Source organism: Anastrepha ludens, chromosome 3, assembly GCF_028408465.1.
Source record: "Anastrepha ludens isolate Willacy chromosome 3, idAnaLude1.1, whole genome shotgun sequence".
Classification (NCBI taxonomy): Eukaryota; Metazoa; Arthropoda; class Insecta; order Diptera; family Tephritidae; genus Anastrepha; species Anastrepha ludens.
The window spans coordinates 60,313,435-60,319,434 of NC_071499.1; positions in this window are offsets into that span (position 1 = coordinate 60,313,435).

Consider the following 6,000-nt stretch of genomic DNA (forward strand, 5'->3'; position numbering starts at 1 on the left):
AATACTATCAACAGAGAGAGGGAGAGAGAGGACCAAAAAAGTTGAATACCTCTTTTAAGTTTCCTTGGCTCTACTGTGAAGATAGATATAGACGCAAGAGCGCAGTGGAGAAAGGGCAATGTCGGGATCATGTACGGGAGCGAGCAATAAAAATAAATGGCTTCGTTTGAGTTGCATAAGTAATTGCTAGTGAGTGAGTACTTCCGTAGTAAACACACAAAGAACCAGATGTATATACATATATATGTATGTAGTGCGGTAGTACCCCTGCAGGGAAATTCATTAGTACAGAAGTGTTTCGCTTTTAGTCAATTTGGCAAAATTACTAGTGAACACTCCTTTCCTTTTTCGTTTTCATTATAACCAACTGGTGAGTTTCGTACTGTACCAGAAGTTGTGAATTACCCATCATTGTATCTTTTCCCCATAGCTCGGCACTAGAAATAATTTCGACAGTTGAGATCTATTACGCTTTGCAATAGCTTAGCTTAGCTTAAAATACCAAAAAACAAAGCTCATAAGAAATGAAACTGCAACCTTACTTTCACGCCATTAAAATAATACTAAACATTTTTTTAAATTTTGCAACATTTTATGGGGTTTTCAATGTACCTATAAAAAATAGTTAAAATATTTTTTTTCAACAAAGCAGATGGGATCATAAAGAGGGTAGTTTTCCTATTGGAATTCAATGGTAATTTTCAAAGAGTTGAACGATAAATATTAAATAAAATAAAAAATAGCTGCCTCATTTGTTTGGCCATAGAACAAATTTGAAAGGTAGATCAAGAAAAAATATTTGCTTTGATCATCCTTACTTATATACACTCAGTATAGAGCGATTCCATACAAAGTGATCCAAGTATTTCAAATACTATCGTCAATTCTTCTAAAAATTTCTTTAATTTATTTAGACAAATTATACAAATTTTACTAAAATAAAAATATTTACTATGTAAAATCCACACTCTTTTATGGCAGTGAAACGTTGCTGGTGTAGGGAAGCATATGCAAAGTTTTTTGGCCTAACACAATCCGAAATGCGGACTTGTGGCAGATCACCGAGCAAGAACCATTCCAAAATATGATAAGAGGTCGTAAATGGCGATGAATTGGGCACACTCTCAGAAAGAACAGGAGAAGCATAAGCAAAACAGCGTTGGAATGGAGTCCTCAAGTACACAGATGGCGCGGTCGGCCGCGAAATACCTGGAGGCGTTCTCACTTCCGTGATTTAGGAGCAGTTAACCAAACGTGGGATGTCCAAAGAGAACAGCAGTTAATAAAATCAGATATAATTGTTTTGTTGAATCATTTTGCCCCCCAGGGGGAATAATAAGGGAATAAAAAAAATGTGTTTTTGGACTTTTTAACCTATTTGGAGTATAATACTCGTAGTAGTAAAGACAAAATTTTTGAAAGAAATGTTCTCATTTTTGGAGCTATGCAATGCTAAAAATTTTGGTATAGAGTTTATAAAGTGATGCTGATTCCCTGTACTTATTTGAATGTAACATGGAAACTTATGGGAATCTCAATGTGAAACATTCAGGGATTACTAAGTCTCAGCTGTGAGAAAAGTGAGTAAAAATCTGAGGGAATGTTTTTCAAAAATGAAAAAAAGTATTTTGAAAAAAATTTATGATTTTTACAAAAATAATGTTTCCAAAAGTATTACTAAGTAAGGCCTCACCTTTGATTATGAAAAAAAAATATTTTCCATCCATTTGAAACTAAAAAATTAATTTTTTAAATGTATAAAAAGTATGTTTTATTCAAACTAATTCTATATATTTTTATTTAAAATATTTTTTTTTTATGTTAAACAGAATCTAAAGTACTTCACTTTAAAAAACCGTATTTATACTAAAATTTTGAACATTGAAAATGTTAAATTTCAAACCAATCAAATTTTTTCCAAAAATTTTTTAGTTTTCGTCTAATTATACTGAACCTCACAAGAAAATCCCATCATGAAATTTTCGGGGACTACTGAGAATAGTCTCAGTTATTAATGAAAAAAATGAATAAAAACTCTGAGGTAATATTTTTCAAAAGATCCTTACTATTTTGAAGAAAAAAAATAATTTTTTTTCCAAAAAAAAAATTGTTTAGAAATATGTTTTATTAAGAAAAATTTTAAAATTTCTTTTATCAAAAAACAAAAAAAGAAAAAAACAAATAAATAAAAAGTTGTTTTTTAATGTCGAAAAGAACCTAAGGTATTTTACTATAAAAAATTGTTTTAATACCAATATTTTGAACATTGAATATTAATTAAAAAAAAATAAATAAATTCTTTCGAAAATTCTTTCAGATTGCTTCCTATTATGCCCACAAAAATTACTGTGCATAGTCTCAGATATTAAAAGAAAAAAAAAATTCGTAAAAATCAGAGGGAATGTTATTTTAAAATGAAAAAAAAGTTGCCAACTATTTTAAACAAAAAAATTAGTCTCTTTCCTAAAAAGATTTTTTTCAAAATTATTACTAAGTGCAGTTTCAGCTATGAATCAAAAGAAAAAAATTTGATGAAATATTTTTGAAAAATGCAAAAAAAGTTCTCACCTATTTTGAACAAAATAATTTATTTTATTTTCAAAAAAACAAAAAAACAAAATTATTGTATTAAAAATATTTTTTTAAAAAACAAAAAAATTAAAAAGTGTCTTTTATTAAACAAAATTATTGTATTAAAAACATTAAAAAAAAAACAAATAAAAAAATTTTATATTTTATTATTGTATTTTTAAAAAATGAATAAAAAGTATTTCTTTTTCAAATGTGAAAAAGAACCAAAGGTATTTCACTTTAAAATTTTTTATTTATACCAAAATTTGTTCCAAATTCTTTTTCAGATTCCTTTCTATTATTCTCAAACTCACAAATAAATAATTTTTTTGAAGAATTTACGATTATACCCAAACCACTTGGATCAGTTGTCACGGAATCGCCTATGACGTTTTACATGGGTGCTTAACTATTTCTGTCAATTATGAGTAAACATGACGACTTCTGTGCCTACGCCGGCCCCACTGATTTTTTCTAATAAGCATTTTCGTAGAATACTTTAGCCCTTAAATGTAGTTTACATTACATTAAATTTGTGACGGGCTGCAAAAGTCCAAGAACTCGGTCGGGAAGAGCATTGTACTACACCCGGTTGGATTACAATGAAAGGAATATAGATAAAGGATAGATACAGTATGGATGGTAAGACTGAAAAATTGGTTTGAGTTCACTCTTTCGCGAATCTTTTGGATTCATTGATGAATCTTAAGAAGTCCAGAAGAGGAAGAGTATACATACATCTTATATATCGCACCCCAATAGCTTAAATCTGATTCTAGAATATGCCGGATGCTCTGCAGTGTCCTCCTTCGTCGATGATTCACACAGTAGCCATATGCTGACCACAGGCGTTGTGCTCTAATGATAATACCCACCAGTAATGTTTCTATCTACTAAGTTTTAAAATAAACGCCGCTTGTTTCCTGTTTGATGTTTTCACAAATCACTTGCTTACTCTGCAAGAGCCCAACTCGGACCAACACCTTGTATGGGTAGACTACATGAAGTCGTCAATCCATAGTTGAATCGATGCAGGATTGACACCTGGAAAGAGTTGAGGGCCTATTGATGTGCTTGCAGAGCCTTCATTAGCCAGTTTATAAACCAACTCCTTCCCTGTAATACCATAATGTCCAGGCACCCAAATAAGACAAACGTTGTTGTGTTTTGCAACACTGTTCAGTTTTGTCTCATTTTCGCTCACTAATTTCGAAGAGCAGCGTGGATTAGCAAGGGGTCTTAGTGCAGTTTGACTGTGTCTACAAATTCCAATACTATCATTTAATACTACCTCACCACTTTTTCTCAATTAACCGGTACGCTAATACATTCAAAATTTACTATTTAATGATTACCTCAAATGTATTATTTAAGGGGTTGGGGGTAGTCAGATAATAATCTAGTCAATTGCTTAATTTTACAAAAATAAAAATATAGCATTAATAAATCATGTTTCGACTTAACTTAAGCAAAATTTCAACAAAAAAATTATAATAATGAAGCCCGTTTCTCCAGAAGTCCCTTGCGGTGATCATCACAAGTATTTGGAGATTCATCTAGGAATTAGTTTTTCTAATAGATAATCTTTTGCCTGATCGAAGTTTTTTTTCAAAATTAACAATATGGCGGCTGCAGGAAATATTTTTCAAATTTTCGAAAAGAATGCGACAATTAATTGTGTAAAAAAATCGAAATTAAAAAAACAAAAATAGTCCTTCGATCAGACATGCGTTTTTTACGTTTTTCAAGCAGTATACTTTTTATTGAAATGTACCAAGCGGTTTTTAAGTTGCAGTGATCACAAGTTAAAAAAACATAGTTTTGAGAAAAACGCATTTAGAGTTTTGCTATGATACTTGCTCTCGAACGCCCCGGAGCGCCCGAGTGCCCTTGGTTAATTCTTGAATAACTCGAAAAGAATATGTCGGATTCACTTGGCATTTTAACACAATATTTCTAAGGAATTATACTTTAAGAAAATGGAACAAAAATTCAAGAAAATGCAAAAAAATCCAAATTCTGACTACTTCTAACCCCTTAAATGGAATTTGTAACTTCTCTTAAAATATAGTCGAGTTGGTCAATTAAAATGGGGGTTGGGAGATTACATTGTTCCACATAACTGATCTTCGTGAAATTTGGCTATAGGATATTAACTGTAATGCTTCGAATATTGACTGATAATAAATTTTACATTATATAGATATTTACATCACTGCATTTCAAAAAAATTCGACTGAAATACTGGAAAATAGTTTAGTCTGTTGAATTGTAACCTTGTTATACAAAAATGGTTCACTCATTTCGTACTCTCAGAATTATGCCATCTACGAGCTCTTGCAACTCATTTCAACAACTAGCTGGACCAAAAAACATAATTATCACTCGACGCCACGTCCGTCATATATGAAAAGGTGGAAGTATTCTTAAATTTTTCTGCTTTGACACTTAAACTCTGAGTACAGATGTCGCATGCGTAGCGAAATGGTTTTCATTTGGCCAAATGGTACTGTTTTTGAGCCGAAAATTTCCGATTTTCCCTACAGCGAATATTGTAAGATATCTATATATATGTGCACACGTACATACATACATATGCATATGCACATCTCTCGTTTTGTTCAACGAACGAATTGGCTCTTCGCTGACAGCTTTTACACGTTCGCTTGAAATGCGTTGAAGTTTTTGTCTAGGAACACAAACATACATACGTACATACATATATTTTCGGTCGAGAATGCAATAATGCACACATAAGTGTAAGTACACACATAAGTGTACGAGTATAAGCAAATACGCACGCGAGCAAATATTTTCGTCTGCATTTATATGGTTTGTAGGTATGCAAATTTTCCTTGGCGATGATGATAATTCCTTTGTCAGTCAAATCGCTTAATTTACAAACATTTTCTTACGCTGAGTGTTGAGAAGGTAAGGCAAGTGGCGAAGTATGCGCAGGCGATGGCAGTTACAACGGTGGAATGTCGGCCTCAATTTTAACTTCGCAGCAGCATATTTACACGCACTCATAGGTACGCACATACATACATACATACATACCCTACTCGTATACCTATGCATATGCACATTACGAAAGGGCTGCGTTTGGTGTTTTGCATTCGGTAAATTGCATTCCGGCTGTCAGAGCTTGTGTGCATCTTCCTATCCCGACCGAGTATGAGCGTTGGTTGTGGTGGCTTACATTTTGTTCAACGAAAGAGAAAAAAACAGGACCACAAAATGGGTGCGAGAATAGTTATTTACTGCCATAAGCTCACACACATTCAGAGTTAAGGAAACATATGTATGTGTACATATATGTACATGTGTTACGAAACAAGCTGGATGTCATGTAAAAGTTTTAATCACCAAACCAAAATGTTAGTGCTGCTTTTCACTACCCGCGACCCGCGGCTTACGTCCGAGGTG